A 27,738-nucleotide genomic window follows, 5' to 3' on the forward strand; every position below is an offset into this window, starting at 1 on the left:
GGACTTCTGGGACATCAATTCAAGAAGGATTAAAGAGAGAAAGCGACAGAAAGCTATTTAAAGAAATAACAGCTAAAAACTTTTCTAACCTAGGGAAAGAAACAGATATCAAATCCTGGAAACTCAAGGTATACCAAATAAAACTAATCTAAAGAGATACATTGTAATTAAGTTGTTAAAAGTTAAAGAGAGAATCTTTTTTGTTTAGTTATTTTTAGGCGAGGCAACCCTTGGTTGACCTCACAGATTGCAAGGACCTTGTCAGTTTGCAACCTCTTATTTTTAAGTTTATTTTTTACGCCTATAGCACCTGGTCTTCCTAGGTGGCCTCCCATCCAAGTACTAACTAGGCCCAACCCTGCTTAACTTCCAAGATCAGACAGGATCGGGCTTGTTTAGGGGTAGCATGGCTATAATCCAAAGGAAGAATCTTAACAGCAGCAAGAGAGAATCCGGGTGGTGGGAGGAGGAGGAGGCAGTGGCGAATCCCTATAAATGGCACCGAAGCAGGACCTGAAGCCTAAATTCCAGGAGGGTGAGCGAGTGCTGTGCTTTCCTCAGCCTCTTCGCTATGAAGCAAAGTGTGTAAAGGTTTCCATAAAGGACAAATAAGTGAAGTACTTTATTCGTTACAGTGGCTTGGCATAAAAATTGGGATGAATGGGTTCAGAAAGCAGACTACTCAAGTATGTGGACACCAATCTGCAGAAACAGGAGGAATATCAAAAAGCCAATCAGGAGCAATACGCAGGGGGGAAGATGAGAGGGGCTGCCCCAGGAAAGGGGACATCTGGTCTGCAGCAGAAAAATGTTGAAGTGAAAACAAAAAAGAACAAGCAGAAAACACCTGGAAATGGAGATGGTGGCAGTACTGGCCTCCTCGAAAGAAAAGAGCCTGGGTAGATCTGACTGTTGTGAACGAGGAAACATTCATGAACGGAGTCGAAGTTAAAGTAAAGATTCTCGAAGAACTAAACATCGTGGCTTGTTGATGACAGAGACCTAATTACCCGGCAGAAACAGCTCTTTTATCTTCCTGCCAAGAAGAATGTGGATTCCATTCTGGAGGATTGTGCAAATTACAAGAAATCGCCAGGACACACAGATAATAAGGAGTATGCTGTTAATGAAGTTGTGGCAGAGATAAAGGAATCCTTCAGTGTGATGTGGGGTGCTCAGCTACTCTACAAATTTGAGAGACCTCAGTCTACTGAAATCCTTGCAGATCACTCTGATGCAGCCACGTCCCAGGTCTGCAGAGCGCCACATCTCCTGGGATTATTTGTACAAATTGGAGCGATGTTGGCCTATACACCTCTAGATGAGAAGAGCCTTGCTTTATTCCTGAATTATCATCATGATTTCCTTAAACACCTGGCAAAGAATTCTGCAACTTCGTTTAGTGCCAGCGGCTATGAAGTAGCTCCTCCTGAGTACCATGAGAAAGCTGTGTTTGCTTTCTCAAGCCGTTGAATGGAAAAAGCAAGTGTAATATACAACATTACAGAGTATTAAAAATACCATGTTTCAGGAAAAAAATAAAAAGCAGGAAGAGAAAATCAACCTGTTCCATACAAGGGATCCCCACGAGAATATCAGTGGGGATATGTCAGCAGAAGCCACGAAGATCAGGAGGGAGTGGGGTGATATAGTCAAAACGCTGGAAGAATAAAATTGCCATTCAAAAATACTCCACTCGGCAAAGTTGTCCTTTTGCATTGAAGGAGAGAGAAAGAATTTTCTAGATAAGCAAAATTAATTCATCACCACTAGACTGGCCTTATAAGAAATGTTAAATTTCTTTAGGCTGAAATCAGATGGAATATTACTTGTTTAATTGGAATTCACTTAAAAGTATAGATGCTATGCAGGTTATTTCCTTTCTAAAAAGGTGGCTCCAGGTGTCTCGGCATTGCTGAGAAGGAGGCCATTCTGGATTGTGTGGTGGTAGCTATCTCTGCAATCGTGAAGTACAAGAATGCTAGCCTTGTCAGGTGTGTGAAGGGACTTCTGCTCTCCTGTCAGTGACGTGGCTTCTTCAGAATCTGGTGGAAACCAGCTTGCCACGGCCTGGCCTGCAGATAGCAAGTCACCCTCTGCCAAGTCTTCTGCTCACATCTATTCTGGGCTCAACCCCAAGATTAAAGGAAAGGCACCCTGTCCCATAGCATCCATTGAGGATAGTGGACTGGTATTTTGGCCACGTGGGTTACTGGGAACTTGACCTCAATTTTGCTATAGAACAAAATCGCAGAAATGTTCTCCACATTTCCTTAAAGTTAAATAACAGTGAGGAGGAGTTTGAGATCAGAGTTTGGACTATGCAGCCTGATGGAACCATTGCCAGAGGACTGTTGTCAGCAGCCGGGGCCAAGTAAAGCCGGCCACACCCTTGCATCATACCTCGGGAGCACTAATCGGTTTTGCAGTCATGTGTATTTCACATACCACTCAGCTTGTTTTAATTGTCTCATGACCCAGGGCGGTGGCCATGAGTGCACAGATGTCAACAGTGATGCAATACCAAAGTAACTATTGTCTTGTGTTAAAAATGAGCTCTGTGCTGACCCATACACAATCAGCTCGTCCCATGATGGGAAGGCTCGAGAGTTCATCAAAGCTGGCATCACCACATTTGTTGTCTACCAAATCCTGCATCCCACAGGTCCACAGTTATCCACGAAGGGTTCTCCTTCATCTCTTATAGCAGCAAGAATGGAACCAATGTGGGACTGATGAACATATGCAAATCTGGTGTAAAATACTCAGACACATCACTCTATCTCTGGAGCAGCCAGGTCAAAGCTGGAGCTCTGATGAGCTGTGTGAGATTCTCTCCCTCACTCAGTGCCCTGTGTGGTATTTTGGAGATAGCTCTCATGCGAATACGTTTAGCTTCATCTGGATCACATCAACAATTCCTACTGCTCTTTCAGCCGCCATTTTCAAAACAGAATTGCCTACTGGGGCTGTCGGGAACAAACTGTTGTATTTCAACCTGCCTAAAACCGATGAGAAACAGATACAGCTGGTTTCTTCCAGATGACCTGTTCAGAAGTGTTTTAGGTTTACTACCAAGGGCATTGCTCACATTACCTTTAATCTAAAGCTGTTCCATTCATGTAATACAATTTAAATTACTTTAAATCAGTTGGTTTGTGATGACATGCAACCAGCCACAATTGCTCAGCAGATTGGTAGTCAGATGCCCGAGTGAAACCATCTGGGCTGGTGTAAGTTTCTGTTCTTCTTTTGAGGTTTACAAAGGCACCATGATCTCTGTTTCTCCTGAAATGCATGCAGAAGGACCATTCAGGTGGGTCAGGAGCATGGCCTCAGCATATCTCTTTTCTGGATTGTCTCCTAACTTCCTTGGAGCATATTAAAATTTGATCAATAGCTCTTGGGTTGTCCTGGAAGAGTACCATCCAGTGCTTCCATATTGTGAAACCAACATTTAGAAGACCTGTGCTATTGAAGTGTATTTGAATTTTGAGCTGGCTCAATACCATAAAAAAGATCTACTCTATTTTTAATCTACACAGAACTTTATTTTATTTATAGTCTTATTTCTTGCGGGTCGGAGTTAGAGTTGGATTAAATATAAAATCAAATTTTAAATAGTTATTTTAGTAAATTCAGGACTTTCTTAAATTTATTGGACAAGGTATATTATTAAGTCAATGACACTGAAATTTTGTAGATTTAACTTCAGCTTACGTGAGCATGTGCCTGTTTTGGTTTACACAAATCTCCTAAGAACACCTAAGACAAATTAAGATACTATGAGACAAATTGTTTGACACTTCTCACTTAAGTTAACTAAGTAACAATAATAAGGCTTTTAATGAATTAAAGTTGGAGCTAATGATGAAGTTAAACATCTAAATGTTGAAACTATCAATCATTTATGTTGAGTTTTATTGATTTTTTCATCACATTTATACTTGTGTTCTTTTTTTTTTTTTTTTTTTGCTTTTTAAGACTATTTTGGGCTTTCTTTAAAACATTTAGTTATACTTTACTTACTCCTTGTTCTTAGAACCTTCACGAATTCTTATCTTTTGTCATTTGTCTTTACGTGTACTTTATTTCCTTTGCATTTTGTCCTCCCTACAAGTCAATCTTTAGCAGCTAATGTATAAAGATGATCATAATTGCCATGCTTTCTTCTTTCTACTGATTCTGCCCTATACAATTGCGTTGCTTCTTTTAAAAAGTTATTAAAAATCACAAATTTGTCATAAGGGAAGGTCTAGGGAAAAATGGGTATCCAGCTTAGCCATGTACAGGGTCAGATTGTTTGAGCAATCTGATGTCCTTCACAATTGTTAGGGAGCATCCCTATTGGCACCTCCAGAATCTGACTTGTTTACTGTCGTATTGGTACTTAGGAGATCAGTAAAGTGCCTTGTTTCTAGCCTCTAACTCAGCTAATGAACAAAGAAAGGCATACTTCATGTCTCGAGAATAGTCAAAGGAGCTTTTTGTGACAGACTGAAATGTTCAATATCAAAGCCAAGTTTAAGAATTCTTTGTTGTTTCAGCTATGAATAACCAAAAATCTCAATGCCACTCAGTGACAATGGGTTGAATAACTTGGATGTATAAGAGGGAGCCTTGTGTCTTTTGTGTGGCTCTGAAATAAAGCCTTGAGACAGAATTGAAGGGCCGATCAGTATAAGTCTCTAATCTAGGAGCCCATGATTCTGAAGCTTACTGCAGATGATGCACTTGGCTCTGTGTGTGGCTGATTTTCAGCCACATTAAGTAGCTTGCCAGTCACATTTGACATCAGTTAGGAGCACACACAGTCCATAAACTTTAAAGCCACCAAAACTATGAATTTTTAAAATGTAAAAGATAGGACTATAGCATGTGTCTGAGTTAGTTTACCCTCAGGGATTTTTTTAAAATTATTATTTAAAAGACATAATCATTATCTTTATAGTGGTTATTTAAATTCTGACATGCAAATATTTCTTAGTGCTTCTAATGCAATATTTCCTATTCATATATTTAATCCTATAAAAGCTAGTTTGAGTTCAGGTGGTCACTGGTTAAATATATTTCAATATTCTTAACATTTTAGTACTGGAGGGCATTTATAACTGTTTATACAGTAAATTATTTGTTGAAAGATCAAGGATGCTAGGTTATGCACGTTATGCATTTAAGTGAATTCAACTGCTATACATAAGAATTAAAGTTACTTAAGGAATAAATTTTTTTCTGAGGTTTCTAGTTCATTCAAGTATACCTTTGTAGCTGATTGGTGTCAGCTCGCGCTGCCATAACAAAGTTTGAAAGATGGGTGATTGAAACAACAGAAATTTACTTCCTCACGGTTCTGAAATGGAAGTCCATGATCAAAGTCTCAGCTGATATGGTTTCTGGTGAGAGCTCTCTTCCTGGCCTTGTTGCTGTGTCCTCAAATGGCTTTTCTTTGGTGTGTGTATGCAGGGAGTAGGGTATGGGAGAGAGCTCTCTGGTGTCTCTACTTATAAGAACACCAATCCTATCAGATTGGGGCTCCACCCTTATGACCTCATTTAGCCTTAATTATTTCCTTAAAGGTTGAATCTCCAAATACAACCTCACTGGAGATTAGGGCTTCAACATATGAATTTTGGGGGAACACAGACAAAAGGTAAACTACTGTTTATTTCATGGCAGCTTGATGGAACTTTCACATATGGTTGAGAGAATTGTCTTGTGAGATACTGTCATAATTGATGTTTGAATGATGGGCATGGACATACCACAGATTAATGTGAAGTTGCTTTCCTTTTCTTTTTTTTTTTAGATATTGAGACCTAATGGAATAATATTAATATGATTCTTTTATTGTATGTGAGCTAATCAACATTAAAAACACTACGATATGACTTATTCCCATCACACTTCTAATAATCATTTGTTAAACACTTAGCATGTGCCAGATGCTGGCTAAAAATCGTCTGTTTACTAATCTTCACTGTATTAGGTAGGTAGTATTTTACCCTTCATGGTAGTCTAGAGAAGTGAATGACTCACCAAGTTCGTGAGGGCCGTTCTGGCAGAGGCCTCATTTTAACTCCAACTATTTCAAAGGTTGTGACCTTTTCTTACATCACCTTATTTCATAATAAAGGTTATATGTCCAGGGATGTAATAGAACCAAAGGAGTTACTACATTGTGTTTCCTCTACCTTGTGATTCTGGGCTACTTCCTCTTGTTTTTTTTTTTTTTTTTTTTTTAACTTGACATTATAACCATAAGAACACTCTCTTCAACAAACAACCAATACTGAAGCCCCTACCTATTGAAATTCAAGAAAAATTTTAAAAAGAAAGACTTTCAAGGCACTACTTTGAGAGCTGTATATAAGACTTAAAGTTATACCTTGTAGCCTGATTATAACTTAAATGATAGTATTAAAGTAAGTCAGGTCAGACTGTATTTTTCAGGGCAAGCTGGAGTTCGGCCTGAATGCCTTGATGATTACTTTCAAGTAGATCTGATTGTGAAATTTCAGTGCTTTACTTTCCCTTACATAGTATACATTAATGACTTCTGAAACCTTAAGTCAGTGACTTCCGGTATCGGGTAGTGTTTCAGGGCTATAATGCTGTAGCATGGGAGTTCACATCAGGATTTACCAACAGTTATGTGTCAAGCAGGAAGTGTCAAATGAACTTCATAAAGCATTGAGTCAGCAGGTCCCAGAGCAAATGCTGGCCACTGGGCACAAATGTGGACTTCTGATATGATTTAAGACAGCTCTAAGGAAATGGGAAGATAAAAATAAATTAGAGAAGGACTAATTGAGTTCCACCCAGCTCTTGACCATGCCTGCCCCGGGCTGACTCTCTGTAAACTTGGCTGTACTAACCGAGGACAGTGCAATGCCACTTCCTTAATTTCCATTAAAATCAACTTGGTCAGAGAAAGGTCTCGCTAGTCCATTTTCTTTTGTTTCATAATCTAGTACTTTCATTTCACCAGCAATGTGAAGACATATTTCACCTTAAAGTTAAATGTGATAGTATGTACTTGCTGAAGGGACACACACACACACACACACACACACACACACACACACACATTGCAAATGCATGAAGTATCTTATTCCAATTTTATTTTATGCTGAATTGGATACATGTTTTGGCGTTTATTTCAAATGACAGTTAATTAAAATTTGAAAGTAAACTATCACATAAAGTTACAGTTTTTTCATTGCATGATACTGATTCAGCCATTTCAGAATTTTCCTTTGTATTTTTCTTTTTATAATTGTTTGCTAGAGATTTCGACATTTTAATACTGTGTTAAATTTGCAAAACTGAATTTAGATAGCACTGCACTGATATTAATACACTTAAGGTTGTAAAAGTAATTGAACTCTATTTCAGCCTTGTGTTGATACAACTAATTCAAAAAGAAAATGTTAACTATATCCAATTGCATTAAAATAAGGCAACTCTTGTATCAGTAAGGGGTCCAATTAGGAGACATAAACCACACTAGTAATTTAAACAAGGCAAATTTAGTGTAAAGATGGTCTTAGTCAATTCAGGTTGCTATAATAAAATACTGCAGACTGGGAAGCTTATAAACAAGAGAAATTTATTTCTCACAATTCTTAAGTCTGGAAGTCCAAGATCATGGTGCCAGCATGGTCAAGTGAGGGCCCATTTCTGGGTCACAGACCTCTCATTGTATCCTCATATAGCATAAAGGGCAAGGGAGCTCTCTGGGTGTCTCTACAAGGGCATTCATCTCGTTCATGAGGGCTCAGCCTTCCTCACCTAATTACCTCTTCAAAGTCTCACCTTCTAATAACATCATACTGGGTCTTAGGATTTCAACATATGAATTTTTGGGTAACACAAACATTCAGATTGTAGCAATTAACTCAGAAAAGGTGCATAATTACTAAAAAGGGTAAAACAAAATTGCAAAAAATATAGCGATAGCAAAGGTAGGGAAGAGCTTCTACCTCTACGGCTAAGGTAGAGAATCTAAGGAAGGAACAAACTTGTAAGAAGGCACCCCTACCCCAAGATGGATATTCCAACCTTTTTGGAGAGGCTACATCTCTAGCTTACTAGATGCCCATGTGGTTCCTGAAGTGCCTCAGACCTGAGCTGGTCTGAATCTGTTGGACTGGGGCTGGTGAGCAGGAAGTTGCCTGGCCAGGGTGCCAGACAAACTTGTTGAAAGGTAAGCATGAGTCATTTCTCATATGCCACTGGCAGCCTCACCATTAGAGTAGGAAGAGCAGTTTACTAGAATCAGAAAAGTTCTCTTGCAGGATCCCATCCATGCCCTCTACAGAAAAGCTTCATTTTGTCCTAGTAGGCAAAGAAAAAAGGTTTCCAAGGTCTGTCTCCACTGTCACAAAGCACTGCAAAGGAAGGGTGAATTCCACAGTGAGATATCACTTCACACACATTAGGATGGCTGTCAGAGTCAAAAAGATGTCCAAAAGACAGATAATAACAAGTGTTGACAAGCGGGTAGAGCAACTGGAACTCTCATATATTATTGGTAGAAATGGAAAATGGTGCAGCTGCTTTGGGACAGTCTGGAAGTTCCTCAAATGGTTAAACATGGACTTACTGTACCGTCCAGCATTTCCACTCTTAGGCATATACTCCAAAGAAATGAAAATATATGTCCACATGAACACGTACATAAGTATTCATAGCAACATTGTTCATAATAGCCAAAAAGTAGAAACAACCCCAATGTCTATCAATTGATAAAAGGATAAATAAAATGTGGTATGTCCATACAATGGAATGTTATTCAGCATTGAAAAGGAATGAAGTACTGATATATGATACAGCATGGATAAAAGTTGAAAATACTACGCTAAATGAAACCATCCAGTTACAAAGATCACATATTATATGATTCCATTTATGTTAAATGTCCAGAATAAGCAAACTATAGGACAAAATGTAGATTAGCTATTGCTTAGGGATGGAGGATTGGGAAGTGGTGGCTAAAATGTATGAGGTTTCTTTTGGGAGATGAAAATATTCTAACACTGTGACAATGATTGCAAAACTGAATATTCTAAAAAACATTGAATTTCACTCTTTAAGTGGGCAAATTTTATGGTATGTGAATTGTATCTTAATAAAATGTTTTCTTTTTTCAGTATTAAAAAAGGATGAAATTAGAACTGAGAAACAATAAATCGGTAATTGGCATAAATCTCAAAAGACTTTGGACAAAAGTATAGCCATTTTACTATGTTAAATTTTAAAGCATTTAAAAAATGAGAAGCTGACAAATATATCCGAAGGCTGGAGAGGTTAAGTGAGTTGCTCAGAACATGATTTTCCTGACTCCCAGTCTATTGTTTGTTGTACAAGATAAATATATTTTTTGTCTTTCCTTTTTCTTTTTTAAAATTTATTTAATTTTTAATTAAATTTATTGGGAGTGACATCAGTTAATAAAATTATATAGATTTGAAATGTACAGTTCAATAATGCATCACTCGTATATTGTGTGTTACCACCAAAAGACAAATCGTTCACACCACATATTTGACCCCTTTTACTCTTTTTACCTCCCCCCTTCCCACTTCCCTCTGGTAACCACTAAACTGTTGTCTGTGTCTATGAATTTTTGTTTGTTTGTCTTGTTTGTTTGTTGCTTTTAGTGTTATATCCTGCATGAGTGAAATCATATAGTTCTTGACTTTTTATGACTTATTTTGCTTAGCATGATAATCTCAAGATCCATCCATGTGGCTGCAACTGGAAGAGTCTATAGGAAAGGATTCTAACAACTCCCATCTTTCCAAAGAGAGGTGCTCTCTGAGAAGTGTGTAGCAGAACTTTTTTTTTTTTTTTTTTTATCTCTGACTTACAGGTATTAGAGGGGCAATGTATCAAATAACTTATTAAGATGAAAAAATACAGGTCTGCGTGTGAATACAGTTTCAGGTCCAGCTATGAAAAATAGCAGATTGGAAAATATATTACCAATCTGAAGATGAAAGGACTGTTGATGGAATGCAGGTAGCATTTTGAATTAAATAACCAAGTTTTTGAGTTTTGATAAATGTTGACTCTTTTCTTACTAGAAGAGAAAAACCATTTCTTGGGTGTAGTGTCTTTACACATTAAACTTCCAAGACATAAATCAATGCAGACACAATTCTAGATCATGCTTTAAATAGCTTTTCTCCAATAATTCACATCAAAGAGTGTTTAGTTATAAAGTTTATGTTTACCTGTAGATGATATGTAATGTTTTTCTCATTTTCACTATATCTTTAGCACTGTCTCTTTCTTCTATCACTTCCATTTTGACAAACTAGGAAATACAAACCATATGATACAATACTGTAGTAATATTGCTCTAAGTACATAGATTATTGTTGTAAATAGAGCATTTCCTTCCTTGAACAACAGAAATGTCATAATTAACAAAGTTTTTGTTATATTTTAGAGGTGAACCTTCCTGAAACATCCTGAAAGTCAAAAATTTATTTTTAGTTTTAAAGGAAGAAAATATACACATTTCATATTAATGAGAGGAGATATATATTTTAAAATAAATTTTATGTTTTTCTAAATGGTTTCAAATACATTGAAAATTTCAGTGTATCATCCAATGTTATCTTTTTAAACTGATTATAATTTTTAGAGTTTGAGTATTCTCCAATGGAATAACTCTCATGCCATATTAATAAAATATTCAGAAATATTAAAATATGAGTTTTGAATAACATTCTAGCTAATAAATCAAAGTTTTAAAATTCAATAAAAATATTAGGCTGCTTTGTAATTTTGTCATATGAGTTTTTTTTTTTTTGGATCGGGAAAATTATGTTATAAAAGGTAGGAAGCTCCTAGGTTTGTCAGAATAGTTGGCAATAGTTTTCATTCCCATCATTTGAGGCCGTGATTTATCCAGACCATAAGCTCCTTGAGGAAAAGATTATAATGGGTCAACTGCTATGATGGTAGATATAGTGAGAGAGACCCAGGAATAATTTCTCTCGATTGACTAATAAAGTCTAGTTAATAAATATTTCCAGATTTTTGGAAAATCTAACAGAAAGCACTCTACATGGGCATTAAAATTAAAATTTCCTGTTTATGAACAAAAGGAAAAAAGAAACATTAAATGACCTTAATTAAAATCACATAAATGTGCCTGGCAAATCAAGTTTCTTATAAATATATGAGCTTTCAAGTTTGGGTTTTTTTTTTTTTTTTTAGGAGCTTTCAAGTTTTAAGTAAACATGCTTAGCATTCACATTTTGATGAGAAACTTTTGCAGCAGCTAGCTCTATAAAGATAACCTGAAAGGTGAAGTTTGCTAAAAGAAAGGAAATCAAAAGTCGAAACAGATTTTCTGTGATGGCCACTGGGTTCTTATTGGCATTTCTTTGCTCCCTTTGTTGAAGCAGAGTGGACCTTTCCTGTGCCACTGGCACCACCTGGGAAGTGAACTGGTTTCTGAGGACTGTTTGCTTGTAGGTCACAGAAAGGAAAGAATAACTTTACGGCAGTATTATACCAGGAATGGGTGACCAGCAGATGTCAGCATAAAGACACAATTCTTGCTGATTTCCATTTCACCTAGCTGGGAAGATTGGGTCCTGTTGTTTGCTCATATAACCCAGAGCAGCTAGAGGTCCCCCTTCTCCCACATGCCTAAATCGCCTCTAGAGACACAGAAGCACTTATAGCTATCAGTAAAGAATTATTTCATGCCCTTGAAAATCCCTTCTCTCCTATTCTCATACACATGCCATATCCACACTCTCAGGATTCTTATTCTACATTTCTGGAGTAGCATCTTGGATTTTGCATTTTTAATAATCTCTACAGATTATTCTAATGAACAGCCAGGGTTGAAAACTGATGACTGAAAGAGTAATAACAAATATATGACTTTTGCTTCCTTGCATACTTGTTTTATCTAAGTGTATCCTCAGATTTTACTACCCCCCCTGAAATCTATCTATCTATCTATCTATCTATCTATCTATCTATCTATCTATCATCTATCTATTATCTATCTATCTATCATTTATTTCTTGTGTCAGTGATTCATTTATTAATTTATCTATAACTTACTGAATCTGCTATGCTCCAGAAATTGAGCTGAAGCTAAGGAGTGTACCCTTAAGTGTGGTAGGGAAGATAAATAAGAAACAAGTAATTTTAATAAAAGGTGACAGCTATGATAGAGATAAACTCAGCAGCGAGGGGTTGGAGCGCTTAACCTAAGGAACACAGCCATAGTATGACTAAAATCTTGACGGGCAGGAGAGGGCAGGCAAGTAAGTTTGGACAGACCTGGAGTGCCCCTGTCCTTGGTGCTGAACCATCTCTTATCCAGCTAGGGTAAGAATGTTTTTCCTAACACCTGGCTTCTGATAATTTATCTAACACTTCTCCCACTAATTCTGAGCCAAGTGAGGAAAGGGGTAAAAAATTGGAGGAACACGGATAGAGTAGATTAAAGAGGTTGTTGGAGGGACAGCCCTTGAGTTATTGACTCAGAGATATGACAATTTGTGGAAGCAGGGAGTAGAGATTTCAAGTTATTTAGTTCCCAGAAGCAAATTTCTTCTTTGGAAAGATGAGCTCTCCAGTACTTTCTGCAACATGATACTTATGAAAGCAGAGGCTTTCCAGAAGTGCTAACATTTTTAAATTAGTCCTGAAATACACCTCTAGGTGAAAGGGACTTAAGAGGCATTCAAGGAGAAAAAACATTATTATTACTTTTTTTAAAGGACTTGTTCAAGGACCTACATGTCATTTATTATAGCAGAAACATACGGTGTGATGATACAACATTATGGTGAAGATGTAGGTAGGACTTATTTCACTATATCGGTGTCCCAAAGAAGAAGTTTGCAGTCATCACCTAGATGCCAGCTGATTAGAAAGTGGGCCCTCAGGTAGCAGCTGGGAAAGTGTGTAGTTAATCCCCTTCCAAGAATAAACTGGGAAATGGGCATTTTTGTTTGCTTCATCAATGTCCGGGAGTATATATGCGATGGGGTGCTCCTGTGCCCATGAAGAATTGTTTCTTTGTTTGCTACAGTCCTATGGGACTCATAAATGCAGCCTTATGTAACATCAGAGCCAGGTGATTTAGGGGCTTGTTCCTCAGGTGGATGCTGAAAAATCTGGGGTGCCAGATGTTTTACAAACCTCTTCTAGGGGGATACCAGTGGGTTAGGAGGAGAAGACAAGAGAGGTGTCCTCTGGTTTTCCTAGCCTCTTTTTCTGGTCCTTGGTGAATGAAAGAAGTGAAGGGGGTCAATTGTATGGTGATGGATAGTAACTAGACTTTTGGGAGTGATCACTCTAATGTATACAGATGTCAAATTATAATGTCGTATACCTGAAACTTAACTACATATTTAAAAATACTCAAAATGAGATGCAAAAAGTACAGAATCATTTCTGTGTATTTGACACTCATATAGGCACTATTACCTTAGAATAGCTCTGCTGCAATGCTTTCCAACAGAAAAATTATATACTGAATTATACACCTTAAAATGTTTTAATTTTAGAATGCAATCCCCCCTCCCTTTTTTTTAAGGATTAAGTTTGGACTTTCCATTTTAAAAGTTCTGCAATGTTTAGAAAAATAGACTTTCCAAGGGCAGCACTCTCACAAACAGTAAGTGTGTAAAAGGCAAATGGTTTGTATAACTGAGGATGGGCAAATCCTCTGGCTGGGAGATGTTATGAATGTGAGTTTAGAACTCTTGAGGCCAGGGTCTCTGGGCCAGCACCGAGCGTTAGTGAGCTTCTCGTGATGAATCAGAGCAGAGGTGTGTAGAGGCCCAGAAGATGACCTAAGACACTGGTGAAGGATCATTTCATAATATGCTATAGCAAACCTTACTTAATTTGAAACCATTTTGACTATCTGATGGTTTCTCGATTGTTTTCCAGGTAGAATGTTCACATGTGGGGGCTACCTGATTGAAAACCACATATCTGGCAATGCTTGCTACTTGGCAAGTACTGGAGTAAAAACTTAGGTTGTGGCTGAAAAGGAAGTGAAGTGAAAAGAGGGAAAAAACTGAAAGAGAAAAATGGAAGAGCATAGATTGAAAAGAGGAGCCATGGATACTGACAGAGTACGAGAAAGAGGGATTAGGAGTTTGGGATGGTAAAGAAGGGCTGAGAAGAGGGAACAGCAGCCAAGGACATTATTTTAAAGGAAGAATGTGAAAGAAAGCAAGGGATGAAAACATAAGCTGCAGTGTGAGTTCAATAGGGCAATTGGGCAGATGCGAGGCAAAGCGAATGAATAGACTTGCCCAAGGATGATGTTCCTACTTGACACTGTTTTAGTAGGGAGGCAGATTCTGAGAGTCCACAGAAGCAGCACCAAAAGCTGGGTCCAAGGAGAGCTGAGTCAAAGGTGAAAGAACAGAGTCCAGAAAGGAAATGGGTTGGTCTCAGAAGATTACTCAGAGGCAGTGACCAAAGGAGGGTCCTGGACCAAGATGAACAGTTGGATGGTGTGAAGAAACAGGCCCAGAGTTCTGCCCCAGTTTGGGAGCTTCTTCTACACTCCCATGGGGTCAGGAATACAACCCAAGGCATAACTGCTGAGCCTATATCTGAAAGCAGCTAACCAGGTGGGAAATATAGGCCTGATGTCAAAGCATCTTCAGATGGTCTTTTATCAAGTGCTGCTCTTCCTGGAAATTGGGTATCAATCTCAGTTGAAAAGTCCATTGGAAATGTTTCAACCCTAAAATGAGATTTTAAAATAGTTGGCTCTGATCATGCACATGATTTAATTATATAGTTTTAAAAATCCATATTTTAAGAAATTTAGGACTAACCAAGGCAGTAATGGAATGTGAACCTTAAAAATTGTGTGAAATTCTGTGTAGAATTCATAGAATTCATTTGTGTCTTAAGGGAAAATGGGGTAATATTTAGAATTCAGGCTGTCTAGACTGAAGGTATACGTTTCAATGAACAAGTTTTTAATCAAACCAACAGTCATATGTTGAGAGAGGTTGTGCTAGTGCAATTTGGAGTTTTAAAGGAAGTAGAAACTGATAACCATCTTCGGAGACCTTGGATACAAATTGAATCAGGGGTTTGCCCCATATAAACATTTACAGGTATTTCAAATAGGCAAGCCAGAGATAAGCAAGAGGATTTTTTTATGATCCTTTTATCTCATAAATTCTCTGAGAAATATTGTTCATGGATAGGTCTGCCTCACAGAGAGCTCATACGAATACAGAATAGTAAGGAACATTTACTGTTTTTATAATCTTCAACATTGGTTATGGTAAGATTAGCTACTTTTTTCTATTTTTAGACTATTTCCTACTTTGTCGTACAAAATAGTTTTATACATATTAGCCAAGGACTTCCAAAAAGAGAGAACTGATGTGTATTACTTTTGAGCACACACTCCCATATAAAGACAGATTAAAGATTTGGGAGAGGGTTGTGTGAACTAGAAAAATAGAGATAAGAAGAACATTTCTTAATGTTTGTTAAAATTTTTTGAGACTTTTTTTTCTTGAGAAATTCTTCATTACAGGACCCTTTCCCCTAAACCACCACACTGTAGGACACTTAGCACTTCCTCTCTCAAAGCTCTTGACTCAAACTTGTTCAAGTCACTTGAAACTCTCTCATTTTTCCCATCTTCCATTGTCATAAACCTAGACCCCTAGACATTCTTTCTTCCAACCCCCATCCTGTTGAAGGAGACATTTATATAAAACAGAGCTTTTGATTTAAGACATCTTCTTTCCTTCCAAAAAACAGAAGCAATCAGCTTTATCCAAGAGCCACCAGCGATAATGAGTTTGGTTTTTGTTTTTGCTTGAGAGAATGAACCCCTTTCCTTTCGCAGTTTAGATATCTGCTCAGTCTCTGGGACATCTTAGACTCACCTGTAAGATTCTAACACTCATCTATCACCCCACAAATATTCACTTAGGGGTACTCTGCTTCTTTATAAATATGTATAAGCTCTTGTTAAAGCAGAGAGAAATCATAGAATTACTTTATGTAAGAACACTCCAAATAGATTTTTATCTGAAGATTAGCTCTTAAGTCAATGAAATGTCCTTTCATCAACTGAGAAGAATGGGGAGGTTGTGTCCATATAACCCAATCACTGAATTCAAGCTGCACTGACTAAGGTCATCCTCTGTGTCCATATATGCTCATCTTCTGCCTTTTCCTCACCTTCTTGTTATACCACTCTCTTTGTACAGCTATTTGATAAAACCTCTCAGGTAAAGATGTCACTGATGTTCTATGTTACCTTTCTCAGAAAAATCTGTATTCTTAAAGAGAATACTTGAAAAGGGCAATGCTGAATCCAAAAGACTAGCCCTCTAACAGTCAATTTATCTGCTTTGTGAAAGGACAAGGTAGAGACTGAAATCATTTTCCAAATTTCTTAAAGAAGGTGGGTTCCAGTGGTTCTATCTTAAGTCTAAGATGTAGAAGAATGTCTATAACCAATTGGAAAGTAGAAGACATCCTTTCAAGGTGAAGCTTAGGTTTGGCAGTCTCAAGTTCAAGGTTCTTTTTTATCCTCTTCATACAACATTTTATATACTGTCCACTTTCAATTGGATAAACTATTTACATACCCTCCATATCATACTCCTTTGATGTGATTTTTTATTTTCAATTTTTAGCTGTGTGTTTCACTAAACTGGCCTGGGTAGAAGGATATACTTATCTTCCAACTATTATGAAAATATCACATATACACTAAAGAAGCCCATGAATTCTGGAGTAATCCAATTCTGAGAAATGCACAACTTTTTCATTATGCTGACTTGTAATGAAAGTTTGATAGTCAAGTCTCGGAATATTACAGAAAGCAGAATGCTGATTATATTGAAATGAACAGAAATAGCATATCATTCACATGCAAATATACAACTTAATTTCCAATGAGTTTTCTAAGTTGTGATATTTTTGATACATTCTAAAAATGTTTCTCCTTAAAAAAAGGTCACATCTTTTCCAAAAAAAAAAAAAAGGTGTGTGTGTGGGGGGGGGGATGGAGATGCATTTTATTAAAAGAGCCACATAATTTACAGAGCTCATTTGGTTAGCATAGAAATAGAATATTTAAAATCCGTGCATATCTATTTTGATATTTTACCCTTGAGAAAATTAAAATGATATACAATTTCTGAACAACAGTCAGTATTACCTTCTGTTACTACAGACAGATGTAGTCAATAACTTTGTGCCTTTGGCTTCCTGATTTTTAAAAACATTTTTCTTCTAAACCCACAGTTTTTCAGAAAGAGGTCTGAGCCTTCTGTGGTGCTACACTAGGAAGCCAAATTTCTATTTAAAATGTTTTCACAAGTGATCTGGATACAGGAAAACAAGAATATGTGTATCCAAATCACATATAACACTGAATTGGTAAAGATTGAAAAATTATGTTAATTGTACTGATACTTTGAGATATTAGAACAAAATTTAAATAAAAATTGAGAAATTAGAAAAGTAGTCACACACAATAAGGATAAAATTTTGAACAGAGAAGTTAATCACTCCCTTGATGCCCACACCTCCGCTGTGAGGCTGATTGTCCTCATAGCCCCAAGAAAGCTTCTTACCTTCTATGTGACATTGATCCTTGTCCACAGCTGATTGACTACTTTTCAGGACTTGCTGAAAGGGGAGCAGTAAGGCTTCTGGTACAATCAGAGGTTATGCATCCCATGGGGAGGACTTTTGGAGCTCAAAGACTTGTACCTTTGGCTGTTCTGGATGATGTTGCTAATCTCTTTGCTGTGCATCTTGGTTGTACCTTGTGCCCCTTATATAAATAACCTTGTTGATTGATCTAACTCCAGTCTGTTCCTAAACTATGGAAATCTGAGCCAACTGTTGACATTTGTCAAAATGGTATCAACTTTATTCATATTTTTATTTTTGGTACGTTCAGATTTTCTAAAAGCTATACATTCAAGAAGTACTGGGATTTAATATTTTCCTGAATGAGTTCTTTCAAATGTTCAAGAAGTAAATAATTCTGATGCCTTTGTAGCTGTTCCAGTACATAGAAAAAGGAAGGTTTTTATGAAACCAGCATATACATTTTGACAAAAATAGCACAAAAAAGAAAATCATAAGCTAGTCTCACGTGTGAATATCTATGCAAAAATCCCAAATAACAAGGCAAATAAAATCTAGAAATGAACTAAGCAAATACACAAACCCAGTGGAGTTTATTCTAGGACATTAAGAAAGACTTATTATTAGAATATTTATTAACATAATTCACCATATTAATAGATTAAAAGATAAAAAGATATAATCACATTGACAGGTATAGAAGAGACATTGGATAAAAAGTCAATGTCTATTCCTGACTTTAAATAAATCATAGTGAAATAAGAATAAACTAGTATTTCAATATGATAAAAAAAAATCTCAAACCAAAATATAGAAATATACTTATGGTAAAACACTGGAAAAATTCATATTAAAATCACAAATAAGAGTATACCACTATTCCTATTATTACTTGACAGTAATATTAAAAAGTTAATAGTTTTCACACATAAGTAATAATCAGTTATGAAATAGAATGGACTGACCAAGTCTCGTCACCATAAAGATGTTTTCAAATATCTCTACAGAGGGATTTAAAAGAAAACAAATAAACAGAGAAGCATACCTTACTCATGGATAGAAAGGTGCCCTACACTTATCGGTTCTTCCTAAATCAATGTTATATTCACTAGGATCCCCATATAAACTAGACCAAGATTTTGGGGAAAATTCATCAAAAATAATCCTGAAGTTCATCTAGAAATAAAGCATGAAAGTATATTCAGGAAAATTGACAGAGATAAGAGTCACAGAGTAGAGAGATTTGTGATACCAATTACGCTGTGAAGCACTTGAGAGTAATAGCCAAGAGATTGTCTGTCGGGCCAATCTAGGATCAGATCTTGACTCTCCTACTTAATATCTTTGTGAACTTGGTAAATTACTGAACTCCTCTATGACTTGTGTTCTACTTGTAAAACACTTTATAATAGTACTAGCACATAATACATTTAATAAATCTTTGCTGTTGTCATTATGAAGTCACCTTAATAGAGTACTCATACTGTATTAATAGTAATCACTTTCTTGATGTAATCAATTATATATTGATTGATTAATCAATCAATGGACTAATCAGTGGAAAGAAATAGAGAATTCAGAAATAAATGTAAAAACTAATAGGACTTTGTATATAAATAAAAGTGACATTTCAAATCAGTGAATAGGGTGAATTAATAAATAATGTTGGAACAACTGGTTAACATTAAAAAGTGGATTCCTATATTACTTCCTAAATACAATATAATCCCCCTCAAAATTCAGATAGAGCAAAAATTTAAATGTAAGAAATAAAATCATAGATGTGCTAAAAGAAAACTTAAGAAAAATTGTTTTATAATCTTGGGAGTTGGGGGAAGGCTTTTATAAGTAGGCATAAATGAGACTCCATAAAGAAAATGTTAATAAATTTGTCTCTATAAAAAATGTAAACTTTCTTTATAGTCAAAAGAAAACCAACAATTAAAAATAAGAGTGAAACCAAAAATTCTCCTCCACCCAAAAAAAAAATACATCGACAAAAGTAAAAAAAAAAAATGTACTTTTCTGTGCCTGAAAAAATGAGCAGAATTTGTTTTTCCTCTGGGGAAGAAGATGCAGAAAGAAGAGATGTGCACAGAGAAAGGTAAGGACTACTAAGGACCTCCTCACTGTCTTTGCACCTCAGTATTCTGTTGGGGAACCTCCCTTTTCTCTCTTCTTCCATCCCTGAAGCAGAAGCAAATTTTGTTCATGTATTTCTGTGCAATTGTTTAGTCACCTTAAAATAGTACCTGATGTATAGATAGTTGATAAATGTTAGCCATAAAAGAGATAATTATGATTGTTTCAATTCATATCTTATTACTTTATCTCCTATAGATACCGACATCTTTCGTGTCTCACCTCTCATCTAAAGTACGCTGTTAAAGAATTTTCTTAAACAAATGCAGCTTCCATTTTCAGAGGAGTTATGATGCCAGGGATAATATATAAATGTGTAAAAAATTACATAAAAATTATAAATGTTGTATATATATACACACACACACACATTCACACAAGCACAAATATGACTAGAAATATAGCCTCACACATTTATGTATTTTTTATATTTTGCCCTGCATATGTCTGCTTCTACTTTTAGTAATACATACAAATACAGAAACACACACATAGACCTACAAAATGCTTGTAAGTGTATACATACTAGTTTCATTCTTGTATCTATATATCTACACATTGCAAATGTATAGAAAAACTTGGTGATACAGTCGTATTTCACAAAGGCTCTCTCTATAATTTGCGAAAGGGCTTTCAGCCTCCATTTTTTACCTTTCTGTATTGTTGGATTTTCCATATGTTTTATTATTTTGGCAAAAAACTAGAGTTAAAAACAAAATAGAATATTTGGAAGGTCTGTAAAAGGTAAAACAAAGATAGGAAATATTCCCAGGTTTTAAATTTTCAACAAAATACTGGAAGTGATTTTACCACCATCATATTCTAAATAAGTGCAGGATGGTTTCTGGAATCTTGGGCTCTCTACTTAAAAAAATAAAGACAACAATGAACCAACCAACCAAGAAGGGGCCGGTGACCCCTTCCTCAGCACCCTCAGCTCTGCAGCGGGGTTTTGTGCCACGTGAAGAAACGTGCAGCCAACTCCTCCATCCCTCAGGAGCCCATCCGATTTATCCTGTCTCCTGACTCCTCCCCTCTTCTTACTGCTTCTTATCATTATTTTGTAAGGAAGAGAAATGGAAAGAGAAAGAACATAGAGCTCAATTATTCATTCGTTTACTCATTCATTCATTCATTCATTCATTCTCCCTCTCTCCTCTCTCATCGTGCGCATGTGTGCATGTGCGCGCGTGTGTGTGTGTGGACCTTTTCCTAATTGTTAGTTACTGTTTGGTGTTTTTGTAGTAGAATGTCACTGAAGCAATGGGTTGTTCATTGCAGACTTGAACACTAGGGAGTAATATAACATCTCATATATAGCATTTAGAGATTGCAGACCATTTTAATTTTTAAAAGAATTATTAATTTGATTTGCCAACCTAAGTGGTAGCATTCATCAGCATGCTGGAAATGTGGCTCAGAATACAGTTTCTCCTGATTTAAATGTGCTCAGTTCCACTCTCTGCTTTTGAAAAGAAATGAGAGGTCTAATTATATATGAAGAATACATGAATGGCAGAATAAAAGATTTGTGCTTCAAGAACCACAATAGAAAATTAGAAATGGAAAATGAGGAAATGGTAAGAATACCAAATAATTATTTTCTGCATGTCCTTAGAAATCGAGGTGAAAGATGTGCACAAGCCAGAAGTTTATGACAATGAGAGAGCTCACAGAAATCACTGGTTATTGACGGAGGACTCTCCACTCTCAAAATAAAAAATGTCACAATGTTCCATGTGTCCTGCAGTGTGATGGGAGAAGAAAAAAATAATAATGAGGATCCAGAAAACATACGATCTAAGGAATGATCTCTGAAACAGCTGAGTCCATTCTTCTCAAGTGAACACTGGAGGGAAATAATACAGATGTAATGCTGTCCGAATTAAAAGGCACATGCAAAACAAGAAGAAGAACAATATGAATTCCTTGAGGAAGAAACTGCCACTGCCTGGCACTGCCGCTTTAACAGCTTGTAACTATAGAGGTGACAGCAGGATGCTAGATTCTAGAACGTGTCCCCTGAGGTGATAATACTGGTATCAGTTTCCAAGTATCAACTAGGCGCTGAACATGAGCCATAAAGATGAAAATGTCAACGTCAGGTGACTCCATCTCACACTGCGGGGTGAGAGTGTGGGCAAACTACTGGGACCATTGCACGTGGGTGTGGAATTTCTATAAGCTAATTACGGGTTAGAGAAAAGGATAAGAGGTGAAAAAACTTGAAAAGAAACACTCAAACATTTAGGTATCCAGTTCAATGTTGGGTTCATGACCTCCTTCAAATTTCTGCTGGTTTTATGTACAGTCCAAGGACTTCATAGTTTTTTACTTTGTGTTATACTGTTCACTAAAGTAAAATAAGTTTGCTGGGATGGGCCGAATGATTAAGGTCCAACTCTGTCAGTGTAGTATCCTCCTTCTTTAATTTCTGAGAAAACATAGCGATGAATTCCAAGTGCAACATTGTTATATGAAGTATTGGTAGCCAGGTGAGAGGCTCCAAGGAATAATTAAATTATAATTGAAAATTTAAAAGCTCTGGTGAGAAGCTTTCTGTGACAAAAACAAGTCTTTTCTTAAATACATAATGAATGAAATAGCTATTTTAAATGGCTAATAAAGCTATTTGAACTTTTCTTATAGGATTTTAGGAAGATGTCATTGAATTTTCTACATGAGAGCAAAAACTTAAATAAAATTTTAGATGGTGCAAAATTAAGTCTCAAGTTATTAATGATAACTAAAATGTTTTAGGAACATCTCTAATACTTGACATTTGCTTCACATACAATAATCATGTTTTCCCAATGTAAATCTCAGGGTGTCACATGTAGACACATAATCTCGGGAAAAAAATCAGGTGGCAATTCTTGTTTCAGTCAACACATATTATGGTTTCTTTAAGGTTCTGAGTCTATCTAGTGTCTAACAAGCCAGATTTAGCAAAACGAGTTCACAACAGCCCAGAGTTGGGCAGGGATGAAAGAGATGGTTAGGAGGGTCAGAAAGGAAATAAGTTGCTGTTACTTACTGCGAATTGCTTTGTAATAGGCTGTTCATCATCATAAACTGAGACGTTTATGGAGATATAGATTCCTGACTGAGATTTCCTTGGAAGCCGGGAAAGAATTCTAAGTGAGTGGCATCAGAAAATTTGTGAAGAATTCCTACTGAGCAAGCATAAGTTCGGAGCCGGGGTCCTGGATTCTCTTTTCCTTTTCTTGAAAGCTACCTCTCATTCCTGTGTTTGGCGATCCAACCTTAGAGCTATGCATCTTCTGTTCCTTTTTCCTTTGTGCCTATTTGGAATTCGATGAAATATAATGTAGCCGTAAAGGCAGCTGGTAACCATTTGTCTACATTTAGAAATATGCATTAATTGGGTAAGACAGCAATTAGAGGGGGAAAAATCATATGAATAATATTTCTGAACCCATTAAAATTCAGAATGTCTTAAGCTTGTTTAAATAAGTAATAGAAGCTATCTAGGGCAAAGTTTTTGCCTGATATTTCTACCACAAGGATACTTCTGTCCAAGTTCTTTGTCCAAGTGTTTGATCCTAAAAGAGGAGTGTTATGCCTAGTTTCATTCCTGATTTCAACAGTTTGTAAAATACATTTTGTTTATGTAAGAGTTTCCTGTGAGATGAAATATATTTATTTCAGTATAGATTTTGAGTATAATCAAGCCTCTTTTAATCTAGAATAATTGACAAGTAGCATGACCAGTAGGTTATTTTGGTTAACTGGGTTTTTATAAAGGTAGAATAAGTATCAGCACAACACATGTTTTAGTCAATAAAATGCATTTGCCACTAATGCTTTATTTTGTTTGATATGTGGCTTAGAGATGGTTTTATCTTTTTTGGGTAATTTGAAAAAACAATTGTGCCTAGTGTCATCTTTGTTAACAATAATGTACAACAACTAAGAAAATTCCTGGTCCTAGTAAGTTTCCAAATGATTGTATAAGTTCTTTGACATTGGTTGGTTATTCTCATCACTTTCAATTATTCATAAAATATTGATTGAGTACCTACTACAAGTCTGGCACAATGGCAGGTGTGGGCACACGAATATGAAAATGAAAATATCAAATATAAAATATGAAAAGAGCAGAATCATTGGCATCAAAGAGCTCACATTCTGGGGAGGGAAACGGCTAAATAGATAAATTGCTTATAAACTTAGGTAATTGCAGCCATCCTTAGCTAGGCAAAGAACAGAGCTAGCAAAGACGGGAGGACATTTCATCTCTTCTCCTGTGAAGTCATGAAACCAAAGTTCAAATCACAAAGTCTGACACATAAACTCAAAGTAAAATACACACACACACGCGCACGTGCGCGTGCGCGCGCACACACACACACACACACACACAAAAAACACAAACGGTTTAGTACTAGGCTTACCTCTCTGGATTTCTACCTTCACTAAGCTCCTGACCTGAGTATTTTTTATTTATTGCCAGATCATTGATGTTTTTGAGATGTTTTAACTATATTATCCAATAACTTTAGCTGTTTTCAGTTGGAAAGTAGGTATGGGAATTTAGTTCACTTTATTACTGTTAAGTTTTCATTATATCTTTGTTTTCTTACTTCCAATTTTCTCTGTTCTATTTTCTTGAACCTCTTGGCTCAATTCTAATAATTCTCTTGAATTTTCTCTTGCATTTTCCATCTCTTTGTCTATCGTTTCCTATTCTTAGAGATCTCCTCAAATTTATTTATCGATTTGTTTTTCGGCAAACATAACTATTTTCATATTGGTTAGTTTTTATTTTATACATGAAATATATAGTCTTGGCTCTTTCTGGCCAAGGGGTGACAATTGGTTGTTTAATTTCATTAAAGGCCAGACTGTCAGCTTTAGTAAGTTACTAGGTGGATACATGTGGGACAGTGAGTGTCAAGGTCACCGTATAGCTGTTTCGATGATGTGCCCTCCTTAATTACTCTAATTGCTGACCCTGTCTCACTTCTGCTGTCCACAGACTTGCCAGGGTGGAATTTAGGCCTCATCAGGATCCTGCCAGGAAGGCTGGCTTCCTTCTCTGCTGTAGCTTCTTCAGGCCAGTTTGGGGCTGCTGCTTTCTCTGCACTGTTTCAGGCCCTCTGCTCTTTTTTCAGAAATGTATAAATTATGGTCCATTCATGATACCCTTCTCCTGTTACGACTGTTGTAGATTAACTCCTTTTTATTTTTTTTCTCTTCTTTCATTGGAAATTGGCTAAAATAAAGTAGGAAGTACATATGTTCAGTCCATTATTTTATACTAGAACTTGAATAAGAAAGTTCTTTTCCATTTTAGAACAAGATTTGTGTTATTTTTCCTCTGTCTTCTTCACGTCTTCCTCCTAACTGCTGAAGGGAGTGTTGGTGGTGGTCCAATGGACAGGCCACTGGCTGCAGAATCGTGAGAGGGGAGTACGAAGGCTAAAGAGAAAAGGTCGTCCTGTGGAGATTGAGGGCTCTGAGAACAGTGGACCCGTGGCACGTCCACGACTACCATCAGCACCCTAGTCTGAGTCGCCAACATGCTCTTCCGGACCATTGCAAGCCTCCAGGTGGGTACAGCTTCTACTCTCCAATCATCGTTCCACATTTAAACAAACCTGCCAACTACTTTTCTTTTTTTTTTTTAGGACAAAGACACAACTGCTCCAAATGCTCTTCAAGGCCTCACCTTGGCACAGGGTCCTCTTTACTCTCTACTCCTTTAGGAGGCCAGGTGCTGGTTTTTTTTATTCCTTGCCAGAGACCAACAAAAAATAAATATTTGAAGTGTCTCTTTGGTTAGCCATGCTCCTGCTCCCCACAGGGGGCTTACGTGTGCAGTTCCCTCTGCCTGGAACACCTGTCTTTCCCGTTTTACTCAGGTTACTCTTATTCATCATTTTAGATGAATACGAGTATTTGTTATTTAGATCTCAGCTTATAAGTAATTTTCTCAGGAAAGTGACGTCTTCTTCATAGGTTCTCATTATATCAGGTACCTCTCCTTTCTGAAGTTGCAATTTTACATTTCTTTGTTTTATTGTCTTCTCTCCACTTAGACATATCCCCATGACAGCAGGAACCATGCCTGTTTTTCATTCCCATTTTATCTGCAGGGCCAGACTTCATGGGCACTGAATAAATATTAGTTGGCTGGATGAATGATTGAATGAATGAACATCATCGCCTGTGGATAGAGATGCTGTGCGTGTGCGTGTGCGTGTGTGTACACATGTATGTATACAGGTACATGCACATTTTATATAACTAATGATGCCTATCAGATGCCTGCCAAGCCTGTGAGGCCCTTGAGACACTGTCCTTCCCCTGACCTCAGTCCCTGATCTAAGGGGGTGGGCCCATATTTGTGCTACATGGTTCCATCATCTTGGACATGGCCACTTTGATCATGGTAGACCTCGACCCAAAAGCTCACCCAGTCAGAGTCTTCTTTACAAATAAGAACAAAAGCCAAAAACTAGGAACTCAGAGCTGAGTCAGGTCATCGATGGCAGAGCCCCAGAGGGAGCAAGCATAAACTCTTGCAGCTAAGGTCATCGGAGTACCCTGACCACTGTCTTTACCAAGTCCCGAGTGTTCCTGGGGTTCCTTGGACTATGTGAGCTTTTCCAGTGTTCTACCATTATTTTTCCTGAGTTAGTTCAAGTTGGTTCTTATTACTCGCAACCAAAATACAATAACATAGAAGGTAACTGCTATTGCAAGATAGAAATTAGGGCCAGAACTGAGATGAGTGGTAGTAGTGATAAAGAAGAATGATGGATTTGAAGAAGTAGAACTGATGTTGATAGAGCTTGGTGACAACCAGGTGTGATTCGATGCAGTTCTGTCTGAAGTAGAAATGTGTGATGTTTAATATGCTCCATGGGAGAGGAACCCAGGAGGTAGTTCATGTGCTTAAATATTTCGTTGCCGCCAAATCTAATAAATTTAATCACGTGAAGACTATTTTGCTGGATTTTTACTTCCTTGGAGCACAGTAAATTGGTAAGATTTTCTTCCCCTCTATTAAATGTGGCTGAACATTTCTTAAGTTTATGGCCCTGAAGGATTACTGAGCCAATGGCTACTTCTAAAATTGTACTTGCTCTCATATCACCTATCCGTAGGAAAACACTATTTCTAGAGAAGCAAAATTTTCCACTGAAAACTTCTCTTTGTGCAGTACTTTGCTCAAGCCCAGCATTCTAGCCTTCAAAGCAGGGATTGGAGTGGAGCTGCTAGAAAGTTCTCTTACAGACCAGCTGGAGGGATCTACTCTGGCCCTAGGAGCTTCACCTACAAACTGCCACCCTAACTAAATGCATATTCGTCTCCCACCCTCCAAACCACTCCCATTCCTCATAGATGCTTCCAGAACAATGACTGTTTAAGATTTGATTTTTTTTCACTCCTGTTAGCCAACAATGTACATTTAGTTCTCTTGCTGACCAGAGGCCTCAGTAGGCTCTCCCAGCTGACGTGCTGGATTGTGAGCTGCACTTTCTCTGAGAGAGCTGTTCCTGGGGCGGGCCCCCCATGCCTTTCTCATGCTCTTGTCCTTTTGGAAAGTGTCCTTCAGGATCCCGCCTCTCTGAGTTCTCATGAAGGCAACTCACAGAACTCTGGTAATTATGACAAGTCGTGCGTTGATCTAGCTCTTTGTCTCTCCTGCCGCACTGTAAGCTCCTCGAAGCCCGAGACTATGATATTTAATTCTTATCTCCCAGCAGCTAACACATCACGAATATTTAATGTTCACACTGATTTTTCTCTGGACTTACTCTTTCAGTAGCTTGGCCATGACTCCTGGAAGGCAGGCAGCTAGAAGTTTAGCTATATTACAGAGCTTGTAGGTATATTCTGTAACCTGGAAGTTTTATATATATATTTATGCATATAACATATATAATACCTATAAATAAATATATAAATACAAAT

General features: G+C 37.1%; 1 long non-coding RNA gene and 2 pseudogenes across 2 annotated transcripts in view; 2 read left to right on the top strand and 1 right to left on the bottom strand.

Moving 5' to 3' along the window:
• The window catches only part of LOC118608692, a 51,911-nt gene extending 24,340 nt beyond the window's left edge, over nt 1–27,571 (top strand). Inside the window, exons 3-5 of one of the 2 annotated variants that reach the window (XR_004953133.1) lie at nt 21,410–22,932; nt 25,171–25,367; nt 25,446–27,571. This is a non-coding gene — a long non-coding RNA (uncharacterized LOC118608692). Of the gene's footprint in view, nt 1–21,409; nt 22,933–25,170 lie in introns of both variants that reach the window. The other variant, XR_004953132.1, reaches the window with a different exon arrangement.
• Nucleotides 299–418, bottom strand: LOC118609126 (annotated as a pseudogene).
• Nucleotides 324–8,705, top strand: LOC107503339 (annotated as a pseudogene).
• Nucleotides 27,572–27,738: the final 167 nt, after the last annotated feature.

Source organism: Rousettus aegyptiacus, unplaced genomic scaffold (assembly GCF_014176215.1).
Source record: "Rousettus aegyptiacus isolate mRouAeg1 unplaced genomic scaffold, mRouAeg1.p scaffold_m13_p_10, whole genome shotgun sequence".
Taxonomy (NCBI): Eukaryota; Metazoa; Chordata; class Mammalia; order Chiroptera; family Pteropodidae; genus Rousettus; species Rousettus aegyptiacus.